The following is an 11,259-nucleotide window of genomic DNA, read 5'->3' as shown; positions in this document are numbered from 1 at the left end:
ATGGTGGCAGGAGGCAGAGAGGCTCCCGGGCAGAAAGGGGTGGGTACCTAGTGAAGCCCCACCTTCAAGCCAGGGACAGCCTGAAGCCTGGGGGCTGGGCTGTCAGTTGGGGTGGAGTCCATGGCTTGGAGTGAGAACTTATAGGTGCTTTTTCCAGGCCCGCCCATGGCCACCCATGGACCAATCAACACGTACTTCCTGTCTTCTGAAGTCCATAAAACTCCAGATTCAACCAGACTCACAGACTCCTGGACTGCTAGCTGCATGAAGGAGCTACCCGCTGTGGGTCTCCTCTTTGCTGACAGCTGGACGCTTGACAGAATGACCTGCCTGAACTCGGGACCTGCTGAATGATGGGACTGGAGAAGCTGTAACACAAACAGGGCTAAAACACGCACTCTCCTCCCTCTGCTCCCCACCGCCCCACCCACTTGCCACATTGGAGGTGATGAGAAGGAGAGAAGAGCTGTGGCCTTTCAGGGAGCATAGTCGCAGGGGCTCCCTGAGCCAGGGCTGTGAAACCCTCTTCCGGGCACTGCAGTTCCTGGCATCTCCAAGCTTCTGAGTGCCACCGCATTCCCCGCGTCCGGATGCAGGTAAGAGGTGACAACGTGCTCGCAGCCCTCGCTCGCTCTCGGCGCCTCCTTGGCCTCGGCGTCCGCTCTGGCCGCGCTCAAGGTGCCCTTCAGCCCGCCGCTGCGCTTTGGGGGCACCTCTCTGGGGCTGGCCAAGACCGGAGCCGGCTCCCTCTGCTCGCGGGGAGGTGTGGAGAGGGAGACGCGGGCGGGAGGCGGGGCTGCGCGCGGCGCTCGCGGGCCGGCACGGGTTCCGGGTGGGCGCAGGCTGGGCGGGCCCCGCACTCCGCCAGCTGGCTGGCCCCAGCCGGGCTTGTTGTGGCCGGGGGGTGGCGAGCTCCCTCTGGGCTGCGGGAGTGCCCGGGCTAGGTGCTGCAAAGTCCCGCGGTGAGTGCCATTGGGAGGTGAAGCCGGCTGGGCTTCTGGGTCCGGTGGGGACTTGGAGATTTTCTGTCTAGCTAAAGGATTGTAAACGTACCAATCAGCACTCTGTGTCTAGCTAAAGGTTTGTAAGCACACCAATTAGCGCTCTGTGTCTAGCTAATCTGGTGGGGACTGGAGAACTTTTCTGTCTAGCTAAAGGTTTGTAAACGCAGCAATCAGCAATCTGTCAAAACGGACTAATCAGCTCTCTGTAAAACGGACCAATGAGCTCTGGGTAAAGTGGACCAAGCAGCTCTCTGTAAAATGGGCCAATCAGTAGGATGTGGCTGGGGCTAGTTAAGGGAATTAAAGCAGGCCACGGGAGCTAACAGCTGCAATGCGCTCCGGTTCCGTTCCACGCTGTGGAAGCCTTGTTCTTTTGCTCTGCGATAAATCTTGCTGCTGCTCACTCTTTGGGTCCGCGCCGCCTTTATGAGCTGTAACACTCACGGGAAGGTCTGCAGCTTCACTCCTGAAGCCAGCGAGACCACGAACCCACCAAAAGGAGGAAACTCTGGACACATCTGAACATCTGAAGGAACAAACTCCAGACACACCATCTTTAAGAACTGTAACACCGTGAGGGTCCGCGGCTTCATTCTTGAAGTCAGCAAGACCAAAAACCCACCAATTCCGGGCACTCAGGTACCCCCAGCAGAAGCTGCATGTAGTACATCTGGTCTAGCCACAGCCTCCATGGAGCTGGCCACTGTGCCAGTGCCTGGAGCCGCCCAGCTGCCACAGCAGCCAGTGTGCCTGGCTGTGTGCAGTGGCCGAACCCCACGCTCACTCGCCCACACACCCCTTGCCACTCTGCCTGCACCTGACTAGCCCTTGGCAGTTGTGGGATCTGAGCTGGTAGCACGAGCCAAGCACAGCCTGCTGGACCAAGTGGGTGGAACGAGCTCAGTGGGCACAAGCAATACTCAGGCAGAAGACACTGCCAGCCACAAAGGTTTCCAGCTAGCGAAGCAACACCCTAAGGATCCCGTGACAATATCACTGTGCCCTGACTCCTCAGAATTATCTCTGTTTAACTTACTAGATAAATCTAACCAGGATACATTAAAAACTGTACATTTATTCTGGCATTCAGTGAGGGCTAGAAATGATATTGTAATCATAGGTTTTTATAGCCTGGTTGAAGCCATAGGTACCTGATGGAGCTTTGATCTTAGACTTCCTCTTGGTTAACTATAATGGCTTAAAAGAAAGAATGAAACTATGTTCTTTGCTGCAACATGGATGCAGCTGGAGGCCATTATCCTAAGCAAAGTTAATGCAGATACAATAAACAAAACACTGAGTGTTCTCACTTATTAGCGGGAATATACATTGGGTATACATGGAGATAAAAATGGGAATAATAGACACTGGAAACTACAAAAGAAGGGAGGAAAGGAGGTGGGCAAGGGTTGAAAAACTACTCATGGGATACTATGCTTACTATCTGGGAAACATGTTTAATTGTACCCAAAACCTCAGCATCATGCAATATACCCTCGTCACAAACCTGCACATGTACCCCTTGAATCGAAAATAAAAGTTGAGGCAGGGCGCGGTGGCTCACGCCTGTAATCCCAGCACTTTGGGAGGCTGAGGCTGGTGGATCACGAGGTCAGGAGATTGAGACCATCCTGGCTAACATGGTGAAACCCCATCTCCACTAAAAGATACAGAAATTAGCCAGGCATGGTGGCGGGTGCCTGTAGTCCCACCTGTTTGGGAGGCTGAGGCATGAGAATTGCTTGAACCCAGGAGGCAGAAGTTGCAGTGAGCTGAGATCACGCCACCGCACTCCAGCCTGGCAACAGAGCGAGACGTCTCAAAAAAAAAAAAAAAAAAAAAAAAAAGGAAAAGAAAAGGTGAAATAAAGGCAACTGTAATAGCTTACTAAAGCATTTCTATAGCAGGCAGGCATATATATTTTTGTTATACAACAAGCAGTATAAATTCTATATCCCCTAAACTTGAATTCAAGACCTTTTTCTCAAAACTAGCTTTATAACTTGTAGCTCATATCTCAGTGAATGGAAACTTCATGTACAAGATACACCATGTTGTTATAACCCAACGTACTTTTAAGGTTGGAGTACATAATAAAAATACATTTCTTTAATAAAATAGCAATGACTTTGTATTCCTACAACTCATATTGGCATGAGACCCAGTCTTTCTTGGAGACTTGCTCACCAAATATTCCATGGGTCCTAGGAATAAACACTTCCCAGAAAGACTACGGGTGAAAATAATTATTTCCATCAGCTTAAGAAAAAAACATAAAGCCATCTGCTTCCAGCCACACAAGAGTATAACTGTTACAAGACTTGTCTTCATACTGAAAGAACCTATACAGCCAGGAAAAATATGTAAATTCTCTATGTTCAGACAACGAGCAACAAGTAGCACATGCTTGTAAAATTTTAGAGCAAGCAGATTAGGTGAGTCCAACATGTTTCCTAGCTTTCTGCTGTAGGCCTGTAACATGCTTCAGATCAAGGAGATAAAGGCTAGACAGAGCATGTGGAACCAGAAGAGACAGATCAGTGCTCTGAGGTACTGAAGTAGCACAATGTTGGAGTAAGTTACCAGAGAATAGGGAACTGAAAAGAGAAAGGATAGAATTCTGCATGAGCATTTATTATAGATCCTAGGCTGAGGGGTGTGTTGTTTTTGCATAGGCTGAGTCACATGGAGGCCTGGCAGAAATGTTAATAAAGAGCTGAGAACTGAATAGAAATACCAGAGTTTATGTAGGCCTCCAGACATAGAAATTCTGGTCCAGTCAAGGTTAAGAGACCTTATTGAATATCTTAGGCATTTCACTGAAACTCATGAAAGACCAAGCAGGTAAGAATCGCATACTACTTGGCTGGGCACGGTGGCTCACGCCTGTAATCCCAGCACTTTGGGAGGCCAAGGTGGTCGGATCACGAGGTCAGGAGATCGAGACTGTCCTGGCTAACACGGTGAAACCCTGTCTCTACTAAAAATACAAAAAAAAATTAGCCTGTTGTGGTGGCAGGTGCCTGTAGTCCCAGCTACTCGGGAGGCTGAGGCAGGAGAATGGCGTGAACCTGGGAGGCGGAGCTTGCAGTGAGCCGAGATCTCGCCACTGCACTCCAGCCTGGGCGACAGAGCGAGACTCCGTCTCAAAAAAAAAAAAAAAAAAAAAGAATCACGCACTACAGTTAGAGTCACGTTTTAGAAGCTAGGCCAAAAGATAAAGAGAACTAATAAAAAATAGAACTAAGACTGAATGCTGACCAGGAGATAACAGTCAGTTACCAACAGAATACAATCAACATCCTTTAAGGGAAGATGGCCTCTGGTATTCCCCACAACTTATTACTCCCAGAGTCCAGCAAGTAACAATGAAGTAAAATATAAACCAAGGTTAAATAGGAAGACATGAGTCATACTAAAAGTAAAGTCAATAAAACAGACCCTGAGATGACTCAGATGTTTAAATTAATGGAAAAGAACTTTAACACAGCTATTATAATTATAATAGAACTGAAATAAAAACACTTGTGATATATAAAAAATGGAAAATCTCAACATAACAGCCAGGAAATAATATAGAAACATACTAAAAAGTGCAGTATAATTCCAGAAGAGTAATGAGATGTTCTATAGACCGACTCATTAGTGAAACTCATAAAAATTATACAGAAAGAAGCACTTGAAGTCTCTGGAAATGGGCCTAATATCATACAACAAATGAAGAAACATTTATTCAAGAGTGTCTACTAAAACACAAGGAGAAAAGAGTGTGTAGCATTTGAACCAGTCTTTTCTTCCTTATCCTCTCCCAGCTCCCAGTGTGACAGAAACTCCATTCTAGATGAGTGCAGTCAAGAACACAGGAGTTTTACTAACTCTAACTGCCTGTGTAGGTCTATAGTCTCTTCCAATAAATGGTAGTACATCATTAGATACGTTAAAAATACTGAGTTTCAGATGAGTGTGCACAGGAAGGAGATGTATTATTTTTTCACACAACCTCCACTCATAAGATGGAGAGTCTACCTTGGGCATGGTTCACCATGAATACTGGAATTCTGGTTATCCTTGACCCGGATCTTTAGTAAGGTGGAATGTCCCATGCTGGAAGAGGTAAGATGAAAAGACTAGAGGCTACTGACTTCCCTCTGTCAAGTAACCCGTTTCTAATTCAGAGGTGTCATGCTGAAAGAAGTGGGCCATTGTGTCTGTTTCCAACTACAAAGTAGTGATTTAGGGATTTTGCCCAGATGGAGAGACAGGTTACAAAAAGGAGTGCTACGAAACTTCCCCCAAAGAACTGACTTTGCATCAGAATGTGGGGAAGTTAAGCTCAGTGGTTCTTTCAAAAACAATGGAGATTATGGTGAAAAGTAATTAAGAGAAGACTGGTACCTTCATTATAGATGAACTTGCAAACTAACTTGCAGGCTAACTAGTCTATCAGAGAAAACCAGGAAAATAGACTGGTAAAAATAGCCTCCTGAGATCAGAACATATATTGAGTACTAACCTCAAAATGTATCCTGCAGGGGTCCAAATTGAATTGGACAAGCCTGTATAGAATGCATTCCCCAAGACATTGTTGCAAACAAAAGAGCAAACAGCAGGCAATTAGTGGAGCTTATCTGCTACATCATGAGGGGAAGACAGAGAAAAAGAATGCTGATGAAGCCACTGCCATCTGAGGGTGACTATAATGGTGTTCAAGTCTCCACCCTCTGTGGAGCAACATCAGAGGCATTGTACTTAGGGGAAAGAGTAATGACTACAGTAACACAAGGAGTCACTAAACAAATATACAAGCAAGAAAACATAAGTCTTGGAGGGCTCGGTGTAAGTAGAATTCAAAGTTGCTACAATATATCATAGAAAACATCCTGTTTACAACCAAAAATTGGGATTCAGGCAAAGGAGAAAGGAAGCCTGGTTAGTACTAAAGACAAAGTATAGGCATTAAAAACTGCCCGTGAGAGTAACTCTGGGTCAGATAGACAGTGACTTCAAAGTAGCCATTATAAAAATGTTCAAAGAACTGAAGAAAACTATATTTGAAGAAGTAAAGGAAGTATATTGGTAATCTCATCAAATAGAGAATATCAATAAAGTAATAGAAATTATAAAAATAGAAGCAAATAAAAATGAGGGGGTTGTGAAACACAACTGGTATGAAAAGTTCACTAGAAGTGTTCAGCAATAGATTTGAACTACAAGAAGAAAGAGCAAACATGGAGATAGATTAATAGATATTATGCAATCCAAATAACAGAGTAAAATAAGGCAAAGTAAATGAAGAAAACCTCAGAGAAATGGGACACCATTAAATGAACCTACAGATATGTAACAGGAATGACAGAAAGGAGAGACATGAAGGAGCAGAACACTGTATTTGCAGAAATAATGGCTGAAAATTTTCTAAATTTGATAAAAACCCATCTATACAAATAAAAACTTCACATAGGATAAATACAGACAATTCACCACAGACACATCATAATAAAAATATTGAAAGCCAGATAGAAAAGAAAATCTTGAAAGCAGAAAGATAAAAATGGCTCATTACTTACAAGGAAATCTCAGTGACAGCTATGTTCTCATCAGAAGCAAAGGATGTTAGACGGCAGTAAAGATATTCAACATTTTCAAAAGAATAGTACTGCCAACCATGTCCCAATAAAATCATCTTTCAAACATGATGTTGAAATAGACATTCCAAAATGTAAACAGAAGTGAGAATTTGTTGTTAGAAGACAAATATGTTAGAGAATTTATGTATTTTTCTGGCTGTATCTTGTAAGAAATTGTAAAGGAAGTTCTTCAGGGTAAAAGCAAACGACCCCAGAGCATAATTCAAATTCACACGGAAAACAACACTGGTAAAGATAATTATGTATATATAAAAGGCTTTATTAATATATATTTGTTTTACTTTCTTCTCCTAACTGACTTAAGAACCAACTGTACAAAATAATATACATTTGTATTTTGGAGGTTTTTAACATATAAAAATGTAGTATATTTGAGGATAACAGCACAAATAAAGTGAGTAGAAGAAAAAATGGATTGTGGTAAGAATTTGAAACTAGTAAGAACCATATGGATTTAAAAATAGTTTTTCTAGTTCTGTGAAGAATAGTGAAAACAATCCTAAGCAAAATGAACAAAACTAGAAACATGATGCTACCTGACTTCAAACTATACTACAGTACTACAGTAACCAAAACAGCATGGTACTGGTACAAGAACAGTCACATAGACAAATGGAACAGAATAGAGAACCCAGAAATAAGACTACACCCCTACAACCATCTTATTTTTGACAAATCTGACAACAACAAACAACAGGGAAAGGATTCCTTATTTAGTAAATGATTTTGGGCAAACTGGCTAGCCATATGCAGAAAAATGAAACTGGACTCCTTCTTTACACTGTATACAAAAATCAACACAAGATGGATTAAAGACTTAAATGTAAAACCCAAAACTATAAAAATCCTAGAAAAAAAACCTAGGTAATACCATTCAGGACATAGGCACAGGCAAATATTTCATGACGAAAGCACCAAAAGCAATAGCAACAAAAGCAAAAATTGACAAATGGAACCTAATTAAAGAGCTTCTGCACAGCAAAAGAAACTATCAACAGAGTGAACAGACAACCTACAGAATGGGAGAAAATTTTTTCAATCTATGCATCTGACAAAATCCTAATATCTAGCATATATAAGGAACTTACACAAGTTTACAAGAAAGAAACAAACAGCCTCATTAAAAAGCAGGCAAAGTACATGAACTGACACTTCTGTAAAGAAGACGCACATATGGCCCACTATACATATAAAAACTCCACATAGGAGAAATACAGAAAATTCACCACAGACACATCATAATAAAATTATTGAAAGCCAGATAGAAAGGGAACATCTTGAAAGCAGAAAGATAGAAATGGCTCATTACTTACAAGGAAATCTCAATGACAGCTGTATTCTCATTAGAAGCAAAGGATGGTTCTCTATTCTGTTCCATTGGTCTATGTGTCTGTTCTTGTACCAGTACCATGCTATTTTGGTTACTGTAAACACTATTTTAGTGAATATGCAGAAATATAAAAACTCTCATACATTGTTGTTTGCATACAAAAAGTTACCATTGTTTCACAAAACAGTCTTCCAGTTACTCAAAAAATTAAACATAGAGTTGTTTGATCCAGAAATTCCACTTCCTGGGTATACATTAAATAAAAATGAAAGCTGGCCAGTTGTGGTGACTCATGCCTTTAATAACAACACTTTGGGAGGCTGAGGTCGGGGGATTGCTTGAGTTCAGGACTAACCCGGGCAACATGGCAAAACCCCGTCTCTATAAAAAATAAATTAGCTGGGCATGGTGGTGTTTGCCTTTAGTCCCAGCTACTAGGTAGGGAGGCTGAGGTAGCAGGATCCCTTGAACTTGGGAGGTGGAGGTTGCAGTGAGCTGTGATTGTGCCACTGCAGTCCAGCCTGGGGACACAGTGAGACCTGTCTCTAAAACAATTAATAAATAAAAATGAAAGCATACATACAAACAAAAACTTGTACACAAATGTTTATAGCTGCATTATTCATAATAGCCAAAAGGTGCATAGAACCCAAATATCTGCCAATTGATCAGTGGATAAATATGTGGTGTTTCAACATGATGTAACATTCAACAATAAACTGAAACAAAGTACTTACATAAGTTATGGCATGGGTAAACCTTGAAAACACTATGTTATGTTAAAGGAGACAATCACAATAGGCCACATAATCACACATTATGTGATTTTATTCACGTGAAATGTTCAGAATAGTAAAGTCGATATATAGAGAAAGTAGATTTAAGGCTGCCTGAACCTGGGTGAGGAGGGAGAGAGATTGTGTGTGAGTAGGTCGGGGGGCTGTTCCCATAAAAAGTACAGGAACTACTTCAGGGTGATGAAAACGTTCTAAAATTATATATCAATAAATCTGCTACAAAAAAATAATCCAACACGGCGCTACCCAGTGGGGATGCTGGTCACGTAAGGACACAGTTAAAATAGGCATGCTGATCATGATGACATAAACAAAGCCAAACAAACAAAACCTGCCTTCTCAAAAGCCAAGGAGAGACCTTGCTTTTGTTTTTGTTTGTTTGTTTTCTTCTTTTTCTCATTTCAGAGGTGAAATCACTAAAACTCAGTATGGATAACTGTCTTGCCATTGGAGACCCACATATCTTGAGCTCCAAAACGCTTCACATCAATAGTAAAGCATTTTCAAAAAGTTAGCATGGTTCCCATTTTGAGTTAAGAATTTTACATATAAAAATTTATTTGGTCCTCACAACAATGCTAAAACATAAGCATTGGTATTAGCACCATTTTAGAGATGAGAAAAATGAGGCTTAGAGAGATTAAGCAACCAAATCAATGTCTGATAATCATTAATAACCAGAGGCCTGGTTGTAAATCTGTTTTTTTTTCTTTTCTCTCTAAGCTAATTTCTTCTCTTCTGGAGCTTGCTAGTTTCAAATATTCTAACTCAGGAAAAATACTAATCTGTTATAAAATTTGATTTGATAAAATATAATTCAATATGAGAAACATTAATATGCTTGGTAATTTGGGAGAAAAACATTGAAAGCTACTTGGATACATTGACATCCAAGCAGGGCCTTAACAATATTCAAAATTAGACCCACAGACACAGAGAAAAAGACCATCAGTGCATATATAGATTGTCTTCAGAACCTGAAAATATTTATGTATATTTAAAACATGCCATGATCTCGTCTTACTGCAATTTTTAAATAATTAACATTTTATATTAATTCCACTTTCATTTAATCATCTTTTCATTGATAATTTAAAAACCCTTATACTTTTAGAAAAATCCAAAATATATCTACTAATGCAAGTTCATTGAGTTGTAATATGGAGGAAAAAAAAAAAAAAGGAAAGGCACTGACACTTCTGTCTAATGGACAGAGATGTACATGAGCAGTGGTAGATCAAAGGAAAAAAATAAGCACCTGAATTTGAACACTGCCAGCCTGGATAAGAATGAGAGAGTCCATCTGTCTGAGATGGTAGAAATGTGTGATCCCTGGAAGAGATGGAGAGGGATCCTTTAAACATGAGAAATAAAAATGTCACCAAATTTTTGAGGAAATATTACTTCCCAAGAGCAGAGTAATGAAGCAAAAGCAAAGCTCCAACTGCCAATAGCAGAATTATTGTCTGGATACCTTAATGGTTCATTTGCTTTAAGATTGTAACATTTTTAAGAGTTCAGTTCTTTTTTTCATGTGTCTCTATTGATTCTCTCCCAAAGAGGAATAGTCACAAATCCATGTCAAGATAGGAAAAATGGGAAAATAAAGTGTCTAGTGTTACACCAGGGCACTCATCTTATAGGTGCTCCCAGTTAGCTACCTCAAATACAAGTATACCTTTGAAAAACTTTCCTAGTAGGTGGAAGAGGATTAAAACTTGCACTTTGGGTCAATAGAACAAGGTTTCATCCTGGCGCTGCAAAAATATTTCATATATGATCTTGGACAAGTTAATCTAAAATCTTTAATGTGGATTTTTTATTTGGAAGTGCCTTTTGATTAGGGTGTATTGTGAAGATTAAATGGAATAAAATATAGAGAGTACAGCTGTTTTTCTCTTTTTCTTTCTCTGAAATGTCTACTCTGCTCTGGTTCTGCCTCTCGGAAATCTCCCCAGAGGAGCAGCTTGAATTCTCTGTATCATTTTCCTAGGCTACAGAAGAAACAGTTTAAGGCTAAGGAAGAAGTCAAATTCGTGAATTATAGTTTGTTGGCCTATGTATAAAAATAAACAATTTGTCCAACTGTGAACATACAATCAGAGCCACTCAGAAGCTTTATTTATTTTCTTTAATAGTGGTAAACATGTACAATTTACACTATCATTAATCATCTAGATGCAGGAATTCAGAAATGCTGTCTATAATGGACAGCAATCAGTTGTCCTAATTCAAGGATCTAAAATAAATTTAATGCATGGACACATTTATTTCTGCAGTTGAGGAATTCATTAGCTTTTTCAATGAGTCTCTTATATCTGGGAATAGCACAGATTACATAGAAATGCACATATATATTTTTACATATGTAAGTATGTGCATTAAATATTTTATAAGGTGTTACTGTAGTAACTGTCTTTAATTGACTATGCTGTAACCTTATTTGATATTTATAACAATATATTTATGCATACAGTAGA

General features: G+C 40.5%; 1 long non-coding RNA gene across 1 annotated transcript in view; it reads left to right on the top strand.

The window, feature by feature from the left end:
* The first annotated feature begins 200 nt into the window (after positions 1 to 200).
* Positions 201 to 11,259, top strand: part of LOC134808817 (uncharacterized) — a 469,178-nt gene continuing 458,119 nt past the window's right edge. Inside the window, exon 1 of the long non-coding RNA XR_010152627.1 lies at positions 201 to 596. This is a non-coding gene — a long non-coding RNA (uncharacterized LOC134808817). The remainder of the gene's footprint in view (positions 597 to 11,259) is intronic.

Source organism: Pan troglodytes, chromosome 18, assembly GCF_028858775.2.
Source record: "Pan troglodytes isolate AG18354 chromosome 18, NHGRI_mPanTro3-v2.0_pri, whole genome shotgun sequence".
NCBI classification, from domain to species: Eukaryota; Metazoa; Chordata; class Mammalia; order Primates; family Hominidae; genus Pan; species Pan troglodytes.
Note: the sequence above shows the minus strand (reverse complement) of the source record. Positions and strands in the feature narration are given on the sequence as shown.